Source organism: Bidens hawaiensis, unplaced genomic scaffold, assembly GCF_021521415.1.
Source record: "Bidens hawaiensis isolate Kalapana, Puna unplaced genomic scaffold, B.hawaiensis_p1.1 tig00009923_1, whole genome shotgun sequence".
NCBI lineage: Eukaryota > Viridiplantae > Streptophyta > Magnoliopsida > Asterales > Asteraceae > Bidens > Bidens hawaiensis.
This window is the reverse complement of record NW_027491748.1, coordinates 518,336-541,684: the sequence shown is the minus strand read 5'-3', so window position 1 is coordinate 541,684 and position 23,349 is coordinate 518,336. Positions and strand designations below refer to the sequence as shown.

Here is a 23,349-nt window from a genome sequence, read left to right as displayed (position 1 = left end):
TTTAAACGTACTAGGGCCTAAATATCATTATGTTAGCCTCTATAACATATATATAACTCGTATATGACCCCTCAGTATGTATACGGGTCATAATTAGTATCGGTCGGTTACTCGTTTAAGTACTACGAATTAACCGATTTATCGTTTACTTGTTACGTAATGAATATAGTGTACCTCGTTTTGTCATGAATGTCACACTGAGTCACTAAATAAGCCTAATCCGCACCCAAACCTAAGCCTCAGCAAAACCCTAGTCTGAGTCTTTATGCAACCGGTGGTTAATGGGTGGAAATAAGACTGACCTGCAAGTATATTAAGTTGTAACTCATATTAGGTATATTGAGGGCAGAGACATATACTGGCACATCTTTTGTCAGCCCAGATATTAAACCGAGAGGAGTGTTGATAGTGTGAGGGGTGTGAACATGTATGCTCTAACCGGAAACAAAGTACACTTGTCTGGGCGATTCTATAGTTTTATGGTAGCATTAACTTTATTTGTGGGTTTTCACCTTCCAGGCGATTTCCAGAGCATAAGAGCAAGTCCCGATCATCCCCAATCATCTCTAAGTGTCCTACATGGCCTATCAGATCATAACTGAGGCCCGAGAGATGCCGATGCGCGGCTAGTGTCTTCGAGTCATACCCGAGATGTAGAGTATTGTATCTTTCAGTTTTTCTCATGTATTTAGAATGAATTGATTGTAATGATCTTTGATTAATCTAGGAGTATTGATGTTTAGTATTGCTGTGCATTCAGTCGGGTTAGGTTTTTGTCGATCAGAACGATTAGTTTGCCGGTTGCTATAATAATTACTCATAGGGTTGTTTTGACTAGTTGAATGTGATGAAGCATACGCTTTCCCTTAGTTGAGTCACACTGGCAGGGACTGTTTGATAACCAGTGCCGTGTGTTAGTAAGCGTTGATGCCTAAGGTTTGTCTAGTTAGTCAATCGGTGTTAATCAGTGATTGTTAATCTGTTAAGTTGTATGAGTTTGCTGTTAGGTTAATTACTTGGATTCCCGGGTGTGATTTGTCTTTGTTAATTGATTGAATACGTGATTACTTGGTTGCTTGTTATAACATATAAACCGTTTGCTAGTGTGATCAGCACTTTAATTGAATTACTTCATAAGTTTAGGAATTGATTTCACTTCACACTGACCACATACTCCTGGTGGATACGATACCTGACTTACCCTAGCTGCTTAGGTTAATTAGGTTTTTGCATGACTCAAACGACGGTCATCAGATTCTAATCTTCCTTATCAAAAACCCGACCCAACAATCTCCCCCTAGATTGGGACAAGCTCAGATGCACCAAAACATACATGCATAGAGTTACACATGTATCAGACATACAATATATATCGTTCAAGAACATTTCATTTCATTACATAATAAGGAATTCTGCCTCATGGGCATTACAAATCAAAGTTTTTACAATTAAAACAAAAGTACAAAGATAAACAAAAACAAATTAATTTTCAATCAGCTCCATTCCTTTATCTTCTTCCTCTGCTTCTAGCATCAGCTCTTTCCTTTAGTTTCTTGACATATGCAGCCCTTTGTTTTAGCATATCAAGTTCTGAGGAGTCAGATGCATCACTTGGAAATCTTGCATCAATTAAATCTTGTAAGTCTTGTGGATTCATGAACTTGAGGTCTTCATCATTTCTTATAACAGCAATAGGTGTCCCAGATTCATTCCTCAAGGTGGTTGAATCATCATTTTGATTGCATGTTATGTATGTGATTCTTCCAAATTGTTGCATCCTTGAGTTGGGTTCCTGCATGACCTCTCTCATAGCCAAGCACTCTTTTAAGGTTTTCCTTTTCTGGTGAGAGCTGCTTGCTTGAGTTCTTTGTTTCTTTGATTCAAAGAGGGAAAGCTCAGAAATGTGGACTTCACTGATATTTTGTGACATTTGAGCCAAAACAAGGTACACCTCGGTACATATTTACAGATTAAGCAAATAAATGCTTTTTGCGTAACAAACGAACGATTAACCGAACGGGTCGGGTTATGACCCAGATATTCCGGGGGGCATCTATAAGTGATATAGGTTTAATACAAGCTAAAATATTAGTAATATGGCCTTAGTTTGATAGCAAACAAGTTAAACGAAAACATGCTCGTTTAACTACCCGCTATAGATTTAAACACGAAAGATAGTTACAAACCAAGCATTGTATCATCCGTTAAGCCGAAAAAGACTTACCAAACACTTATTTGAAATGTTTTAAGCGATCCGTGAAAATATTTTTGATTTTTACAAACATATAGTATGTTTTTATAATTTTACTCAAAACTAGCCGAAAAACACTCGTTTTCGCACTGTTTAACGCACCCGATAAGTTTTTCGCACCAAAAACCGAACCCGAACTGAATTTGGATTGGGTTTTCGCACTTGGGCCTGCAAAATCAGTTAATGGGCCAAAAATAAGCCCAAGGGGGGGGGGGGGCTTTGGGCTTCCGGTCGCAATCAAGAAACCCCCCCCCCCCCAAGGGTTTCTTTTTTTATATAATCAAGGTGTTAGATATTTTACACATCAAAACTTGTGTAAACTGATCTCCATCAAATTCTCCAGCCAAACTCTCAAGAAACCCTAAGGTAAACAACTTAAATAAGCTACTTTTACACTTGTTTAACATTGATTAATACCAAATAAACATAGTTTGATTGCCAAAAATCATTCCTAACCATGTAAAAACCCTAAAAATGGTCCATAAACATGTTTTGATCATACACATTGTAAGGAACCTGGTTTGATAGTTTTTTTGGCCATAAACACGGATTAAATGGTTGAAACGGCGTTTTACGGTTCAAAAGTTCGTTTTTGTGCACTAGCCGAAACCCTAAGTTAAAGGCTGTTATGTTGATAAAAAATTGCTTGGTTTGTGATATAGGACTTGTATCTAGCCTACATAGGAGCACAGGAGCTTGAAAAAGTTGATTAGAAAGGCGGAAACAAACCAAAACCGCTAAGGTAATGCCGAAACACTCGCTTACGGGCTGTTTAGGCTAAGGTTGTGATGTGCATATTATTAGGACTTGAAATATTTCAGGGACATCAGGGACCATGTCATTGAGTCCCTGTTCAAATTTGGTAATTTTTCGACCATCCGAGAATATTTGGCGAATTTATTACCGAATTGGGACGTTTAATGGAGAAAAATAGTTAAAATGCTTCAAAAATTATGAAACTTTTTTGGGAAGTCAGATTTAATGTATTTTGATCACATATGAATTTTGGGATCATTTGGAGAAGTCTAAAGCTGTTTTGTGCATTTGCGTTTGTGTGAATTTTTATAGCCGAATTTGGGCCGAAAAGAATATTGCACGAGCTTTTTACATACTGGAATTGATACAGGTTGTTTTGGGACATAATTTGAGTATTCAGGAATTTTTGTGGAATTTTTGAAAATTGTTTGGGATAAACGGACGATTTTTCAGGCGAATATAGCTGATAAAATGAATTTTTGTAAATTAATAAATCAGTAAATAATTCCAGAAATATTTTTATAAAAATCTAAATATTTTAATAGATAAGTGGCTAAATTTTTATAATTTAATGATTAACGGTTAATTAATTATGCTAATTTAAAGATTAAACAAATTCAGTTTTTATAAAAACCGACAAGTTTGCGACTAACGAACCTGCGGGAATATCAGAACACCAAGAGTGATCAAAAATCATATTTTTGGATTAATTAAGTAAAAACGAACTTTTCTATGAGAAACCTGGACAATCCGGATAGATGGTGCGCGTTTCTTCTTAAATCAAACTGAATAAACGGAAACGGGCCCCATAGCTAATCTGGGAACTCAGTATGTGATCCTTCTTTATAACTTAATCATTTTATTAACCAATACATTTACCCAAGCTTATTTCCCCATAACTGTTTTCTGAACGCGTAAACGAACAACTTGGCCTAGCTGGGAAAACGGGAATCTGAGCCAAGTTCGGTTTTAAGTATTAGACATTGAACAACATCACAACCTAGGCCTATTGCCACTTTCTGGGCGTTCCAGCTATACCCAGATTAGTTATACAGCCCAGTTTAGTATTGAGATTATAATAATATTAAAATATTAATATTATTATAATATTGATTATAGGAAACCGTGATTGCAAGTTATACAAACCTCGAACCGACGTGCTACTGATTATCTGCTAAACAATGAGTTTCATGACCCCACTTCTAAACTGTTTTACGAACTTTTGGGGTGAAAAGCATGTTTGCTTATATCTATATACTTATCTGAAACACATGATGATGTGAATTATCTAAGTGCTAACACATGAAAATCCCCACTAACACAGTGATTAACTTCAAGCCGATGGCTTGTGAATAGTACTATGGTTTGACAAACCCAGGCGGGGCCAGCATGGTTTGCTGAGACATTATCTCGTATGCACATGTCCATATTTTTACGAACCAGCTATGTAGTATTAGACATGGCTACTTGGGGCATAATGTGAGCGGAAGGGGAGCCACAGTGGTTGATTGAGCGTGGGAAATGGAGGCGCGCAGCACGAACAGTCCAGGCTTCACTGTAGCTTAGCATAATTACATCACATATATCAACACATACACATATACTTACATGCGTATATACAAATTATGTCTTGTGATTACGCATATTTATTTTCTTGAAACTCGTGAAACTCACCAACTCTAGTAGTTGACCCATTTTAAACGTGCTTTTCAGGTGTGATACCGAAGTTGGAAAATCCGTGAATTTGTGCTATCTGTTACCAAACGTGATCGATGCGGTGTGAATAGACGCAGACTTACTAGTACGAATAGAATTACTTACAAGTATATTTTGTTGTAACACCTAGTTTGTAATCAAAGATAGATCACTGTAATATAATGTAAATTGGTTGTAATGTTTCTTTATAAACAATGTTGTTGATACCAGAGGTGTCTGTTACATTCCTATTTTACACTTCCGCATTGTGCTAGTCGGGGTGTGACATTTTCCTTTTCCTTTTCTCCTTCTCTGTTTGGATTCTTATCTCTCTTTTCTTCTACTGCAGAAATGGGAATCCCTTTTCTGCTTGTTCTTTTAAAAACTTAGAGAGATCATTCCTTAGTTGACCAGATGGCTGGCTTCTTATTTGATTGTCATACAAGGTCAGTTCAGCCATCTAGTTGTTCCTTTGTAATTTTTCTCAAATCATCCCTAAAGATGATGAGATGTTCTTTCTTATCCTCTGTCACAGCCCTTAAGGTCTTTGATCTTCTGTCAAAGTAGAGATGTGTGGGCGAATTCAAGTTCCTTGGCTGCACAGGCCTCACACTCTCAGACCTAGGGGTTCTGCTTGAGCTCCCTATTTGATTTTTCTTTTCCTTATCCAGCCCCTCTTCAACATACCATCTTTTAATCGTTTCATTTGTCTGCATTACCAGTCTTGACATTTAACTCCATTTTTGTGAAGAGCATTCATCATTTCTGCATGAACTTCTTCTTCAGCCCTCCTTCTGTCTTCCTGTAATTTCCTCTGTATCTCAAGATACATTCTCTGCTCCCTATGATATATTTCCATTAACTGATCAAGAGGCATGTTCTGAAACTGTTCCTGTGGTATCCCTTTATCCATTACAAAAGTTTTTAACATTTCCACTCTCTGAGGGTCCTCAAACAACTTCTTTACTTCTTGATTTTTCTTTTCTTTTTCTTCTTTTTCTTTCTGCAGCCTCATCTTCAGCTCCTGTTCTCTCTCATATCTTTCTTGACTTGCTTGATCTTTGTGAGAGTCTTTTACTTGTTGTATTTTCCCTTTTAGTTCTTCAGGAGAGAGATTTATCAACTACTTATACTTGTATTCATAAAATTGGAGAAATTTTATATCCTTATGCTTTGACTTCAAGGATTTATACTCTTCTTCATCTCTTTGTTTCTTCTCGATCCTCTTCTTGCTACTATCTGATTATTTGAATTCTTTTTCTTTCTCTTCCTTCCTTTTGGACACCTTTCTCACATAGTCAGATAGATCCTCCATGAGAGCCCTTTTGTATAAACTATCAATCTTGTCAAATGGTTGTAAGTTAAGGAATGCAGGTTTGTGACCAGCCTTTATCAAAACTTCCCTTTTTCCTTTCCTTACTCTCCAACCCTCAGCTTCTTTTGTTACATCCTCTCTTGATAGTCTTTGGAGATAAAGTGGATCATAACCCAGGCTGATAAGATACTCATTATCTTCATTTGCTTTCTCACTTTCCTTTACACCTTCCTCATTCTTATTTTCAACATCCACATCATCCTCTTCTTCAAGTTCATGAAGAGCATCAATCATGGGTTCTTCACTTCCTTCTGTTTGTGCTCTCCTTTTCTGCTCAAGCATATCATACCTTAGTTTGTACACCATTTTCTTCAATGATTTTTGTCTCTTGGTCCTTGGTGTTTCAATTTCAGATGCAGTTTTTCTTTTTAGACCTGATTGGGCTGGAGTGGAAGTGTCATTTTTGTGTGATTCAATCTCTGGTTCTTCTAGAATAATTTCTTCATCAACTGACTCAAATCTGTCATTATCAGTTTCAACTGAGTGAGTCTCTATAGGTTCTTCAGTAATTTCTTCAATGATAGGCACATTTGGTTCATTATACTCTTCAAATCTTTGTTCTTTTTCTCTACCCAGATTAATAAGCTCTTGTTATGCCTTTCTCGCTGCTGTTACTATATCTGGATGATGTCTCTCTGGGTTGTTCAAGATGTGTGTGAGATCCTTCATTATTACCAGCTTGACCATTGTACTTGCTGAGACTTCAATATTTTCATCTTCTTCATTTATGACAGGCTCCAAACCAAGTTCATCTTCATTTATTTCAAGCTCTTCAGGCTCAGTGATCAAAGGCTCTATAGCCTTTTCTTGTTCATTCATTGCAGGCTCTTCAGGTTCTGTGATCAATGGCTTTGCTTTTTCTTGTTCAAGTTATTGTTAATCAACATTCAAATTTTCTTTCAAGGCATCAATTTTAGCCTTGATTGCTTCATCAGCTTCTCTTAATCTCCTCTCATCTTCCTCCTCTTTATCTTTCATTTTAATCAAGGCTTCTATGACCTCCTGAGGAATTTCCTCCTCCTCTTGATTTAACTTTTCTCTTTCTAGAGCTTCCAATTCTTCATTTATTAGATTGATTGTTGTTTTCACTGACTCAGCTTCAGCTACGTCTGACTCAGCTTCAGCTACGTCCGGATCAACTACATTTTCTTTAAACAAAATATCTTCTGATTCGACTGGATGCTTAGGCAGGGGATGTAGATCATCTTCAGTAATTGCAACCCCTTTGCCTTTTGTTTTTCTTTTTAGACTCTCTTCTTCAGTTTCTTCTTCTTCTTTATCCTCCCCCTCATCCTCCGATTCTCCATCATCATATGCTTGGTTTAGCATGTTCAAAGCACTTGATGGTTCAACTTCTACCACTTCCTCTTCAGAACTCTCATAAATTTCACCAATAACTCTTAAAGCCTCTGCACCTTTAGTATTCTCCCCCTGTTTTGGTGCATCTGAGGTCTTCTCAACCTCAGAATGCCCCTCTAGGGTTCGAATTTTCAATAGAGCCTCATTTACTGCAGCTTCCAATGAAGAATTTCTTGAAGCCAGGAAAGCATTTCGTTCTTTCAACATGATGTTTTCAAATTCGAGTCTTGCATTTTCACACACCACATCATATAGGTTTGGGCTTGAAGGTGGGGTTTCGATAGTTGGCTTTGAAGCAGGTTCAGAGAACGATTGAGACTCTGCAGTTTCAGGAGATGGAGCTTTGTATGGTTCAGAGAATGGTGTTGGTTGAGTTGGTTGGGTTGTTCTGCAGTAGGTTGAGTATGGATATGTGAGTCTTGCAGTGGAGATGTAGATGGTGTCAGGTCAGGAATGTTAACAGTTGGTTCAACATCAGATAGGGCAGGTTCAGTTAGGGCTGGTGAGGCATGAATGTCATCATAAACATCAGCTATCTCCACAGACTCTGTATCATCGTGGTAAGTCTCAGGTGGGGGTGATTCTGGTGGAGTTATTTTCTCGATTGTTGCAGCAACTTCCGAGACAACATTAGCTACAAAAGTATCATCATCCACCTACTCTGCAATCTGTGAGATCGGATTCACAACTGGTACATTCACCGCCTCATTGACCTCTACCCTTGCATTATCTGCCTCATAGGCAACTTGATCAATCAAAGAAACAGTCTTCATAACTACTTCATGTGTATCAACAGAATTATCAACAACCATGTCATTTCCTCCATCTACACCATCATCACCGTCATTATCATTACCATCATCATCCGTATCATCATTGTCCATACCATCATCATTGTTTCCAGGAGTGCTTGGCACATCAATGGCATCCAGCGCCGGCACGAGAAACCATGGGAGCACACCCCATTCATCATTATCAATAAACTTGCTCTTAGCATCTTTCATACGTTTGCAGATATTTGGGTCTTGCAACCTTAAAACCTGTCCTGTCCTTTGAATTTCTGGTAGAGCTCTGTTTATTAAGATCTGCAAGAAACGCGGATACATGAGAAATCTCATATTGGTAGGCTTCTCTGCATTTGAAACCAATCCTTGAAAGATAAATCTGGAGATATTGAAGGGTTGCCGATACAGTATGGCCATTGTGAGAGTTCCAAGCTCTCGACTCAACAGAGTCCAAGTCCCTCTCCTCGGAGATAGGTACTGAATCATATGATGAATTAGGAACCTGTAGATCAAAGGAAAACATCCTTTCTGAAATTACCCTTCCTTGACATCCCCTTGGTATACCATTGTCTCTTGAGAGACTTTTAACAACCGTGGGACCGAGTAAGAAGGCTGAGCATGAAAATCATCATGTAGTTCCAAAGCAGTTCGTATAGAAGCTTCTGTTATTTCAATGTTGTTGTTTAGCACGGAAGCCTCTATCCTCTTTCCGTTCACATCATCGACGTATGTTGCCGTCTGCCAAAAGTCTGTAAGATGGTTCCTGTAGATGGTGGGATTCTCTGTCAGTGCCATTCGTAAATTGGAGTTTCGTAGAAAATTTATCATCACTTCCAACTCCATGTTTTCATCGTCTAGCTCCAACTGTGCACACATATTGTGCCGCTTTTCGAACTTAAAAGCCATCAGTTCTGCAAAAATATGAAAAATTGTCAGTACGCAAGGTTGCAAAACAGATATTCAAGTATAGATAGTTGAGTAATAGCGTCTTCAATTAACCTGTTCCGTAGTAATATGCGTACCTGCAAAATAAAGAAACAGTTAGTCAATTGTTCAATTGGAAACCCTAATTTCAAAACCGGCGCGACGATTATTGAATAATGAAGTCTTACCGAAGTCAAAACAGAGCTAATGGCTGTTAATCGAAGTAAATATGAGCAAGTATTAGAACAGCGAACAAGTAATCGAGCAGCGAACAAGTATTAGAACAGCGAACAAGTAATCGAGCAGCGATTCAATTAGTGCATAAAATAGGAATGGTTATCACTATAGCTTCAGTTTGCCTCTAATCTTTTCTCAAAGCGTATATAGCTTTCTCCAAATCACCCTGAATTGACTCCGACCCCCAGATGACCTGGTCAAAATTGATTTTTGATTACAAGAGCAGTTATTTATTTATATTTTGTCTTTGATAACAGACTGTAAGGTTGAACGTTGGACTTACATGTCATCCGGACTTACATGCCTTACATTCAGGGTGTTTAGGACTTACTTGTATGCCCTACCCCTGTAGTTTTCTTAGTGCCCCTTAAGTCATGAAATCAGCTAACTTATTTTATATATAGATATATTACACTTTTGATCTTTTTATACTTTTCAATCTTTTACTCTCTCTTTTCTTTTGAGAGGTTTTCTATATATCAATAATTTATATCTGCTCAAATACTTAATATATTTTTGTAGACCAGAAACACCAACGAGCTCGTGTATGATTGGATAATGACCTTTCTGCCTGTCATTCGAAGAGATGTGCTAGAGAACATACCTTATTTTTCAATGTTTCACCACATCGTACTTCAGCCAGTTTAAGTGTATATCACATATTGCAACTACAGACCATGGAAAGCTACCATACTTTGCCAATGACTGTACTTAAAGCCTTTTGAGCTTACAATCCATGGGTTAGTTATCGTAAACAGTTTTCTATCATTTCCCATTTTAGGTTGAGTTCAATTTCCCTAAAAACAGTTTCTTGCTTCCTTGAAGCTGGGAACTTGGATAACATTATCATTTCTCTCATGTATTGTCACCGAAAAACAGTGTTGCTTAATCAAAAACTTTTACCATTGAAAAACCATTTTCCTTTTGAAAATTCAATTGCAGAACAGTGATTTGAACGATGGTGTTGTCACTTAAGCATTTGTAATTAAGCTCACACTTTCACAGAATCAGAACACAAATTTTCAGATAGCATAGAAACATCAAATTATCAGTTAAGTCTGTCGAGCATGCCCAGAACTTCATCGAGCATGCTCGAAAGCCTATCGAGCAACCTTAAGTATTCGTTTCAGTGATTGTGCTCGAGAAACTTAGCTTTGTGCTCGACCTCTTGTAACAACATTCATGCTCGTGTTACTTAGAGAAAATCCCCAAGTTTGGATAGTTTGTGCTCGAAGAGCATTAAACACCCATCTATCACAGAAGCATGCTCGAAACACTTGTGGAAGTTTTTCAAGACTGCATTCCATGCTCGAGCAGTTGAGCAATGACACCTGTGCTCGAATGACTTGGAATAGTCTTACAGAGGCCTAGGCTTATGCTCGAAGAGCAATAAGCACATCATTAAGCACAGATTCATGCTCGAAGTACTTAAAATCATAAAAATTCATCATGCAAGCACAGATCAAAGTACTAACAGCTGTAATTATCAATATTAATAGAAATTTCATACAAGAACAGTCACAAACATGATTCATACAATTTGATTAATCATTCAAGCATAGCAATTTATCATGCAAACATTCAACGTGAGTAACATAGATCATCATTAAGCATCTCACTTAAGCACACATCCTAAATCAAACCTCATCAGCATTTATCATACCTAGGCATTTTAACAGAAAATGAAACCTAGTCTTATCTAAAGGTTTGGTGAACAAATCAGCCAAATTATCAGATGTGTCTACCCTTTTCATTTCTATTAGCCCTTTTTCCTGACAATCCCTAATGAAATGATGTCTAATTTCAATGTGCTTAGTCTTAGAATGTTGGACTGGATTCTTAACAATAAACATAGCAGCAATATTATCAATTAAGATAAGAGTAAGAAATTTAGACCATAGTCCAGTAGTTGATTTTGAATCCACATAACCTGTGCATAGCAAGCAGATGCAGCAATGTATTCAGCTTTAGCAGTTGAGATAGACACTGTAGTCTGTTTCTTGCATTGCCATGACACCAACCTGTTCCCTAAATACTGGCAGCCTCCTGAGGTTGATTTCCTACTTATGTTGCAACCATCATAGTCACTGTCAGTGTAGGCCATCAAATCAAAAGAAGGGTTCTTTGGATACCAAATCCCCAAATCTGGTTTTCCTTTCAAGTATCTGAAAATCCTCTTGACTGCTAGCATGTGTGAAACCTTGGGCTTAGCTTGAAATCTTGCACAGACACACACAACAAACATAATATCTGGCCTAGATGTTGTAAGATACATCAGTGATCCTATCTTCGCCCTATACTCATGCTGGTCCACTGGCTCCCCCCTTTCATCAGGTACCATTTTCTCATGTGTATCCATTGGTGTGGACACTGTCTTGAAGTCTTGGCACTTGAATTTGTTAAGAATCTCTTGTACATATTTGGATTGATTTATGAAGATGCCCTCAGCTTTCTGTTGCACTTGAAGTCCAAGGAAGAAATTCATTTCTCCCATTGAACTCATCTTGTATTTGGAATTCATTACTTGCTCAAACTCTTTGCACATCTATTCATTTGTTGAGCCAAAGATAATGTCATCCACATACACTTGCAGTAGCAGCAGGTCTTTGTTCCTTCTTTTGTAGAAAAGAGTCTTGTCAATTGCTCCTTTGCAGAAACCATTCTCCAAAAAATGATTTGACAGCTCATCATACCAAGCTCTTGGTGCTTGATGTAATCCATACAGTACCTTGTTGAGCTTGTAAACTTTGTTGGGGTGCATAGGATCTTCAAATCCAGGAGGTTGTGTGACATAAACCTCTTCATCAATTTTCCCATTCAAGAATGCAGACTTTACATCCAATTGAAAGACTTTTATATTCATGGGTGCTGCATAAGCCAGAAAGATTCTGATTGCTTCTAGTCTTGCAACTGGAGCAAAAACTTCTTCAAAGTCCACTCCTTCCTCTTGTAAGCATCCTAGAGCTACCAGTCTTGCTTTTTTCTTGATGACTATTCCTCTTTCATCCTTCTTATTCCTAAAAACCCACTTGGTGCCAATAGCATACTTGCCTCTGGGCTTGTCAACCAACTCCCATACATGTAAGTCTCTGAATTGGGCTAATTCTTCCTGCATAGCTTCTACCCAGCTGTTGTCTTTCAAAGATTGATTGATATTCTTTGGTTAAACTTAGGATAAGAAGCAGGCATATAGGCAGATATTTTCCTTCTCAGAAGAACTTCTAGTCACTCTCTCATGCAAGTCTCCGATTATGTTTTCTGCTGAATGATTTTTTTCAACAGAAGTGGTTTGTACAACTTGTTATGCAGATACTTCTGTATCAAGATTTGTCATGTTTAACACAGCAGGATCATCTTCAATTCTCATTTGGGTCTCTTCATTAGCTTGAGCTTGATTTATTTCTAATGAAGATGCTTCATTTGACCTAAATTGCAGAGAGTCAAAAAGACTAGAACCTTTCTTCAAATTGGTTTGTCCTGTCAGTCTGATCAGGTTCCTGATTTTGGATTGGTTCACTCTCCACTTCACTTGGCTCTTCATTGGAAACTTCCACTGCATCATCTTGTCCATTTGTGCCATCTTCAGCAGCTTGAAGGGTGTTCCTTTCAAAGTTAAAACTATTTGACTCAGGAGCAACAGATGACCATAGCTTGTCCAGATCAACTTGTCTTTGCTTTTCTTTATCTTCAAAGCTGGTTCTGTACATGCTATCATCCATATCTTCACTGTAGATTTTGAATGATTTGATCATCTTTTCCAAGTCAAATAGCCACTTGGGTCCTTCAACATTGTTGAAATGGTTTTCATTGAAAATTATATCAGAAGATTCAACCACCACCATGTGCTCCTTCACATAAACTCTGTAAGCCTTTGAATGAGATGAATAGCCCACAAAGAAGCATTCCAGAGATTTGGACTGGAATTTGTTCAAATAGTCCTTTGTGTTCAGAAGTGAGCATCTGCATCCAAAAGGTTTTAAGAACTTCACATAAGCCTTTCTTTTAAAGATAACCTCATATGGAGTCTTATTTTGAGCCTTGTTCAAGAGAACCCTGTTCTGCACATAACATGCAGTGTTGATTGCTTCTGCCCAGAAGGTGACTGGAAGATTTGCATCAGCAATCATGGTCCTTGCAGCTTCAATTAATGTTATGTTTCTTCTTTCTGCAACACCATTTTGTTCAGGGGTTCTGAGAGCACTGAATTGTTGAAAGATACCCCTAGAAGTGGATAATTCCTCCATGATTCCATTTCTGAACTCTGTCCCATTATCACTTCTAATGACCTTAACCTTCTTCTCAAGTTAATTTTCCATTTTTAGCACATTCATTCTTATCAACTCTGCAGTTTCATCTTTGCTTCCCATAAAGTATACCCAAGTAAACTTTGAATAGTCATCAGTTATCACCAAGCGGTATCTTTTCTTCCCAATACTTGGAACACTTACAGGACCAAACAGATCCATGTGTAGCAATTCCAAGACCTCATCAATAGTATTTATCATTTTGCTTTTATGCGATGATTTGTGTTGCTTCCCTTTCAGGCATGATGTGCATTTTTCTTCCAATTTGAACTCTCTTGTGGGAAGGCCAACAATATGTTCACCTTTTACAAGCTTGTTCATGTTCTTTAAGTTCACATGACACATCTTCCTATGCCATAGCTTAGTTTCATACTCAGTTTCTTTTGAAACAAAGCATGAACCACCTCTTGAAGTTGCATTGTTCATTCTCAGTTCATAGAGGTTGCCATTTCTTGGAGCCATCATCATGATCATGTCAGTTGGAATAACAAATTCAGGCTTCAAGTACAGGCATTGTTCATCATTGAATGCCACTTTATATCCTTTGTCACAGACTTGAGAAATGCTTAGCAAGTTGTATTGCAGTCCTTCAACATGCAGCACATTCTCAAAGGATACTTTGTCATTTGTGAGTGTTCCTCTTCCTACAATCTTCCCTCCATTTTCATCACTCCTAAAGGCAACTGGCCCTTCATATTTCTTTTCATAGTTGATTAAAACATTCTTGTCACAAGTCATGTGCCTGGAACATCCACTGTCCATATACCATGAGTCATTCTTGATCAAGGACTGTTCCTGCACATACATACAACACAATCAGTTTGAATCTGATTTACAAACTTCAGCAGTTTGTAATTCAGTGTCAGTTGAAGATTCATCAGGAGTTGGAAGTGGAACTAGAGGTGGGTCTTCATACACATTTCACAATCTTCATCAGTGTCTGAATCTGACCCATTCTTCATTGCTTGTGATTTGATAATTTCCTTTGTCTGCTCAATCACAAAGGTTTTCTTTTCAATGACCTCCACCTTTGTCTTCCACTAGAACCCTTTTGGTTCAAACCCCTGTTTCAACAGAAACTTTTCATCACCATTGAGAACCCCATGTCTGAATTTTCCCTTTCCTTTATCAGTTAACCTTTTGTTCTTCTCAGCCATACTTGGCTCTTTCTCATTTGCCTTAATTTTCAGAATAGCCTTGAGTCTCTTTTCAAGAATCTTCTTATGTTCCACAGAACCAGATGGTTTTCTGTTTCCACTCAAGTAATTCTGATACATCTCTTTGTAGCTCTTCATGTCAAATCCACTCACTACATCAGGAATCTCAAAAATGTCCTCCATGATCCAACAAGAATCAATGTGATGTCCATATGCATCACACTTCTTGCACCACACATTGGCATAACTTCCCATATCTTCAAGCAGTGGCTTATCTTTGATTTTGTCACTTGGCTTGGGAAAGTCAAAACCTAATGAGGTCTTTGGACACAAGGTGTTTGAGAAATCCATCTTAATTGGTTTACTGATGTCAATTGTTTGTGGATATTTTTCTTTCACAAAAACAATTTTCTTCAGCTTTGATGGAATTCTTGATGAGCTACTTTTTTCTTTTCTTGAGTATCTTCTTGTAGGCACATAATCAACATCCCCAATATCAAATAATTCATGATTAGAGAAAACTGGGTAAATTGGTGGATGTGTCTGATCATAAGTGGATTTCACACTCTTTTCTGTTCTCCTTTTGATCTCTGTTGGTGGTCTTGCACAAATATCAAAAACCACATGCTCTTTTCTCATTTTCTCATAGTGTTTTTTCAATTTTGGAGTCATCGGTGGTAGAAGAGGAATCTTGTCACTTTTCTTTTTGTTTGATCCTTTCTTCTTCTTCCCCTTTGATGACTTAGAGCTCCCACAGCTACAATTACTTTCTTCACTAGAGTACTCACTCCACTTCTTCTTCTCACCTTCAATTCTTTCATTTTCCTGAGTCTCTTGTTTCTCACATTGCTTTACAGCAAATTCTCCATCTTTGTCTACCACAACATCATCATACTGTTTGACAAATTCAGTCTTATCATCAAAGACATTCTTAAACTGTTTAAGATACTCACTTCTATTTTCTTTGTCTACCTTCAGTGGGTAGCTGTCACAAAAAGGTGGTGGCACCTTTTTATACTTTTCCTCTTCAGACATTTTGTCCACATAGCCCACAAGGTTTCCGGAAGAAATGAGATTCTTCAAGAAGTCCATTTGTATCAATAATTCAGCATTCTTCAGTTTTTCTTCAGCATACATCTTCTTTAACCCTTCAATCTCAATAGTCATTCTAGATTGGGTTTGGTATGCCATCATGCAATCATCTTCCAACCCCTTGATTTGGCTTTTATAGGTTGCTTCACTTTCTGCATACACATTCAAGAACACTTCCTTTCATCCACACTCATACTTCCATTTCCCAATCTCCTGATTTAATTCATCAATTATAATAAGTAATCAGAAACTGAGATATCAAATTTTACCTGAGAGTTAGAAGATTCAGCTTGGTCATGCAATTTTGCCATGAATGCCATATTTGCCTTTTCCATTTCAGCTGCATGATTACTCTAGTCAAATTCCCTATCCTGTTGCACCCTTGTAATAGCTACATTTCCCTGATCTCTCTGCTGGTTCACAGTGTTTTGATTTGGTCTATTTTGATTTGGGTGAACCTATATCTGATTGTTTCTCTGTGGTTGAAATGTTTGTTGCTGGGTTCTATTCTGATTTTGATAGGGATTCTGGTTGGCTATCTGATTCCTTTGCTGCTGAAAGTTTTGGTTGTGGTTTGAAAGAATTGATTCTGGTTAACTTGATTGCATGTTTGCCTTGTCAGGTTGCATTCCCTAGCAAAGTGTCCTGGTTGTTGACAGTTGAAACAGATGGATTTGGATTTGTCAAATCCAATTCTTTCATTGGGTCCATTGAAACTGGTTCTGCCAGTTCTGTTGTACAACCTCTTGCTTCTTACAGCCAACATAGCTGCTTGCCATTTGATGTCCATATCTTCTAAATCATCAGCATCTATCTGTTCTAAGTCTTCTTGCACGATGCTTGTGTTTATCAGATTCTTGGCCACAAAGGCATGGTATGACTCGGTGAACATTGAGAATAATGCTTGGTAATCTGTTCCTTGAGTTGGATTGTGTTGTGTGAAAGTAGGCTACCCATTTCCTGTAGATTGATTGTCATCTTCAATCAGCTGCACATTGAATCTTGACTGACAGCTGCAAGATGAGTTTGTCTCTGATGGTTCCTTAATGATAGGCTGTTGATTCTTGATCAAGAGGTTGCCCATTGGTGCTATAAGAGCATTGTTCATTTGAAAACTTGGTTTGTCCTCTCGAATCATGTGATTTTCAATCATTTCATGCTCAGCAGCCTTGAGGAAGGCTATCATATCATCTAACTTGAAGTTTGGAAAGTTGGCCTTCTCTTTGATGAACTTGCTGGCAGTGTACCACTCACCAGATAGAGATCATAGAAGTTTCTTATTCAGGTCAAAATCAGAGATCTGAAGGTCAGTTGTTTTGATTTCATTCACAATCATCATGAACCTTTGCAGAACAGACTTTAGCATTTCTCCATCTTTGAACTTGAATCTGTCAAGCTACTGTTTCAATCTGTCTTTCTTCATATCTCTCAGTTCTGTATTCCCCTCAAACATTTCAATGACTGCATTGTACATGCCCTTTGCAGTCTTGTGGTGATTTACGGTTGTCAGAATTTCCCAAGAAAACCCTAATTTCAGCATAGACAGAGCTTTGTCATCCCTCTTCTTCATCTTCAACTCAACAGTTGCGTTGTTGTTTGGAGCTGTGGAAGGAACGTAGTTTCCTTCAGTAATAGACATCCACAGCTCTGGGTCATGGTAGTTGACAGCCGCTTCAAACAGCACTTTCCATTTTATGAAGTTTTCTTGTCCTAATAGCCTTGGAATCTTGTTAGTTGAGACTTCTTGGTCCTCCATATTAGCAGATCTGGAGTTTGCAGTAGTGAAAACAGACTAAAGCTTCAAGCTTCTTCACAACCTTCTGTCCCGTGGCCTTCAGCGAACTTACTCAAGCTCTGATACCACTTGTTAGGACCGTGAGTCGGGTGAAACCTCGAAAGGTTGACAAGAACACACCGACTCTGTTAACCCTAAAGGCCTATTGAATATCCCGGCGGAATTAGAATATCCAATAAGTGGGAACGAAGGAGTGACAAAATAACAGACACAAAACGTAAATGAATACTCAATAAGAGCGATTTCAAGACAAAGATTTACCGTATTTAATAGCTCATTAATGTAACAGTAGAAGGAATGTCTAGGGTTTCGTGTGACGGCGCAGGTGGCGGTGGATTGTACGAGAAAACAAAGAATATTCCTTTGGAATGTTTTCCGTACAAAGTACGTGTGAGAAACCGTGTCAATCTGTGCCTAAAATGGAAACCTAGGGCCCTATTTATAGACCCTGACATTCCTTCTAGAAGTTCCTAATTATTACATAATGAAACACAAAATAATACAAGTGTTGAGTCCTCGAGCAAGATAACAGTCTTGCTCGAGCAAGCTCACTATGCTAGGTATGCTCGATGAGTATCCTCGAGCATACTTTACTTAGAATATTTTCTCTTTCAGAGAATCTATTCTCTTCCAGTGATCTTCATTCTTCTTGACTTGTCCACGCTTTGCTCGAACTTGTCCATCGAGCAAGCTCATTCTTCTTGATGTCTTCAGCTTTTCTTATTCAGCAATCTTTATCATGCTAGGATGTAAATCTTGCTCGGAAACTGAACTGTGCTCGAAGTCCTTGCTTTGATCACTTGACATCTTCTTATTGCACCCATGCTTGTCCCCATGTGCTCGATCATCCTCTGCTCGTAACACTTGGTTGAAACTTGTATGATCAAGTTGTTTGCTCGATTGGCAATCCATGCTCGATAGAAGAATACTCTTGCTCGTTGAAGTGTAGCTTGCTCGAAGCCTTAACACTTAGAAGAATCAACCATTTAAGGTTCTGAAGACCTTGCTCGAAGTAGTAAAAATCATGCTCGATAGTCTAAGTTTGCTCGAAGTCCATACTTAGCCGTTTCCAGAGGAGGTTGAGAAGATTCCAATCTTCTTTATCAAAAATCCGACCCAACACACTGTCCCCCCTTAGGATGAGAACCCACAAAATTTAAGATTAATTAGGTTTATTAAGAATATGCAATGGAAAACCTTTCAAGACTAGTTGGGCCTACCGACACATCCCAAGTTAAGTACGCCTTCTTTAATATTATCTCATATTATTAGTAGTTTGAAAAACCGATTCCCGATAAATATCCTCATTTCCCATTTAAGTGCAACAAGAGACAAAATCAAGGGATATTTTTCAAAAACTTTTTTTCCTTTTTTTTTAATTAAAGATTTAACTACGACTCAAATATCCTATCCCCACACTTAAAAATTGTGCATTGTCCTCAATGCAAGGATAAGGACGAAAAATAAAAATAAAATCGGAATACAAAAAACACTAAAAAATAAAAACAAAAATAAAAATAAAAATAAACAAGCAAGATAAATAATGGAAAAGACTTAGCTGGTAATATGCGAATGACTATATGATGCCAAAGTCTTCTTCCATGTATGCCCTCCAACTCCAAACGTGCGCATCAAACAAACATCCCTTTCTCTTACTCACGAACGGAAGCAGCAAACACAAACAATATCTAAAACATATCTTATCAATTTGATAGATGTTAAGCACTTATATTTTACCAGACCAACCAACCCACCCTATATTTAAAACATGAATAAATAGCAGCAAATAATAAAAAGTATACAGTTCGGCTGCTCCATCCCCACACTTGAATTTTGCATTATACTTCATGGGGGTCATTTTTCTAGCTCAAAACCTGTAAAACTTAAAAACAAAAACAAAAAAGAACTACAAACTACGTTAGTGACTCGACATGACTAAAAAATAAAGATGGGACAAATATACAAACTCTACACTTGAGTTTTCACTTAAGACACACTCCTATGTGATCTAATCAGCTGCCCAAGTGGAGATTCCTCCACCACGGTCAAACTCCATGGTCCTCCAAGAAACTGCATCACGATATGACCATTCATCATCAAACTTATTCCTCTTATCTCCAACTTTTCCAAACTTCACAAACTTTTGCAGACCACCATCTCTCTCTCTATCAAGCTCCATCGACATCAGGAACTCGCGACGTCTCTCTCCTCCTCCAAAAAACCTCTAACGGAACAGGGGTGATCAAGATGTGGATTCATGCCCGGAATAAAAGACTCAATCGCATAAACGGGATGACATGGATCAATGAGACCGTCTTGACCACTCGGGTGTCTCATGGATTTAGCAACATAAGTGACACTATCGTCGCCGGCTCTAAGAGTGATCTTACCATAAAAAACATCTACAAGTGCCCTAGCAGTACGCAAGAATGGACGACCTAAAATAATAGGAACTCTCTCATCGGCCTCCATATCTAAAACCACAAAATCGACGGGGAAGACTAAACCATCGACTTTAACGAGCAAGTTTTCTATGACTCCCCTAGGGTACTTCACTGAACGGTCAGCTAAAGATAACGACATACGAATGGGGGCAAGTTCTCCTAGGCCTAGCTTCTCAAACAACGAATATGGCATTAAGTTTATGCTAGCTCCTAGGTCTGCTAACGCTTGACACGAGGTATCCCTACCAAACAAACATGGAACAGCAAAAACACTGGGATCGGGTAACTTTTCGGGTACCTTATTGAGAACTACTACCGAACACTCCCCGTTTAGTGGAATGGTCGAAAGCTCCTCCAGACTTTCCTTTCGTTTAAGAAGATCTTTCAAAAACTTGGCATATTTCGGCATATGCTGGAGGGCCTCGATAAACGGAAGGTTAATCCTAAGCTGCCTAAACATATCTAAGAAATTCCCGTACTCTCTTCTGAATTTCTGATTCTTAACACGGGCTGGATACGGCATACGAGCATGATCTATAAGCGGTGACGGCCTAACATCTCTCGGTTTCTTTTCCTCACTTCCTCTAACTACGGACTCACCGCTTAGTGCAGTACTTGTTGGGTCTAACCTAGGTTGCACCCTCCCAGGAGTCTCCAACACTATCTCCTCATCCACTAACTCATCACTCTCCTCTACCTCAATCTCTCTTTTCGGACCTAAAACCCTACCACTACGAGTAGAAATGGCATTTATTTGAGCGGCCGGATTCTGTTGAGTAGAACCTGAAAACTGACCTGGGGGTCTCTCATCTAAATGTCGGCCTATATCACCAATGGTCCTTTGCATGTCAAGCATAGCTGATTGTTGATTCTTAAGAAATAGATCATGCTCGGCAAGAGTCTTTTAAGTAACTTGATCTCTAGTAATGATTTGCTGCATCATCTCATCCAACTTCTTACACAGATCTGGCCCATTACTCCCACCTTGACTAATTTGATCCCCACTAAACGATTGATCCTGCCCCCGGTTAAGATTTGAACTTGGTTGGAAACCAGGGGGTGTACCGGAAGAACGCCAATTAGAGTTATAATTATGACTTTTATAATTGTTCCAGTTTGAATTATTATTACCATTAAATGCATCAGGAACCCTATTCTGCCCTCCTATGAACTCTACCTGCTCCTGAGTCATCAACGGACAATCTGAAGTCCCATACCCTCCTCTACACAACTCGAACTTATCTATCTTAGCCTTAAGGTTTTTAATCTCACTGGCTAGACTCTCTAAGGCAGCAGCCACACTAGTATCCAGATTAACCTGGTGTACACCTCGGACAGATAAGGGTGTACTAGTGACGAGAGTTGAATTCCCGTTGCGTGGCTTTTTAGCAAACTCGGACTGGGCAAAACTTTCAAACAACTCATTACACTCTACTACACTTTTCTTATCCATTAAATTACCTCCAGCAGTAGTGTCGAAACGAGCTTGTGTCTCATATGTCAGCCCATTGTAAAACTTCTCGACCAGGGCCCACGGAGTAAGACCATGCTGTGAACAACGGGCCAGTAAACCCTGAAAGCGCTCCCAAGCTTGATAGTACGGCTCGTCCGGCTCCATATGGAAAGAATGAATCTGATCATGGAGACGAGATGCTTTGACGGACGAGAAGTATTTCTTCAAGAAAGCGGTACGCAACGCCTCCCAAGTTGTGAATGCTCTAGCAGGTTGTGAATCGAGCCAAGTGGAAGCCCGACCCATAAGTGAAAACGGGAACAAATGGAGGAAAATTGCATCCTCATTAGTCCATACGCCAACTTGTAGGCACACTTCAATATCTCGCCTTTACCCGCCCGGACATCTCCTTTGCCATTAACAAACTCTCACAATTCATGCACAACCCTAAACAATCCCATTGACAATCTCTCAAACGGGTCCTTCGATACTTAAAAGGGACGGTGCACCATGGTTTATTTTTACATCGAAATTCACCTCTGGATTTACAGGTCTTTTCTGACTCCGACTGGGAGGAGTCAATGACGGAGGACGATCTACTACCGCAAACTTGCTCTACCTTGGTTCTAACATTATATCTTGGCGGTCCTTACGACAGAAAAGTGTTTCTCGCTCGTCCACAGAGGCGAAATACAAAGCACTCGCCAATGCTGCCGCGGAAGTCTCTTGGGTTAAAAATCTACTTGGAGAACTTGGTATAGAAAACATCAAAACGCCTCGATTATTTGTGATAACACGGGAGCTACATACTTGTGTGCGAATCCTGTCTACCACTCCCGTATGAAACATGTTGCCTTGGATTACCACTTTGTTCGTGAACAGGTTAATGTCGGCCTGCTACAAGCGTTGCACGTAAGCTCTAAGGATCAGCTGGCCGATGCTTTGACAAAACCACTTCCACGTTCTTCCTTTCTCCATATCCATTCCAAGATCGGATTTTCCAATGGATCCTCCATCTTGCGGGGGCGTATTAATAATAAATAAATTGCTTATATTATAAAGATTATCTTGTACGTATTCTAGATCTTTAGGTTGTTAGTTAGTCAAAATACTGTTGTAACTAGTCCCATTTATTCTCCTATTCTCCTGTTGTAGTTTTGTATTTAAACATTTCAGATCAATGAATGATTATGTTTCCTTTTCATTTCTATAATCTCAATAATACTCACCCTTCATACTGCATTGTTACCGTGTGGCCAATATCAGCAAATTTACGGTCCTCGAAAATAATGAAATTATGTTTGTCTACAATCTTGAGAAGATGCAAGAATGTCAGCAGAATCAAGCATAAAATGGAATAAAAATTATTCCCCATGTTATTACTACATATTTGATCCAACCAAACCTTCCAAACCTCAAAACATATTCACCATGTTATTAACTTATTACTACATATTCACCTCAAAAACCGTTAAAACCAACCAAACTGAAGCAAGTTGACCAGGGTAAGATCCAAAATTGTTCCATTCACAGTTTGGTTCGGTTTGAAACTTGGAACTGGCCGCTTGACCTTTATTAGTTATATTTTTTCTTTCATTTTTGGAATATGCAGTTTAATGGAGAAAATTTTAAATACAAACTAATAATTTTTGAAAAAATAAACGGTTTCAACCACTGAAACCAAACTGTTAAACCGCCAAATGGGCCAGTACGGCCGATTTG

At 38.6% G+C, this 23,349-nt stretch overlaps 1 pseudogene; it reads right to left on the bottom strand.

Moving 5' to 3' along the window:
* LOC143533836 (uridine 5'-monophosphate synthase-like) overlaps positions 1-23,002 on the bottom strand; it is a 56,820-nt pseudogene extending 33,818 nt beyond the window's left edge.
* Between the last annotated feature and the right edge of the window lie 347 nt (positions 23,003-23,349).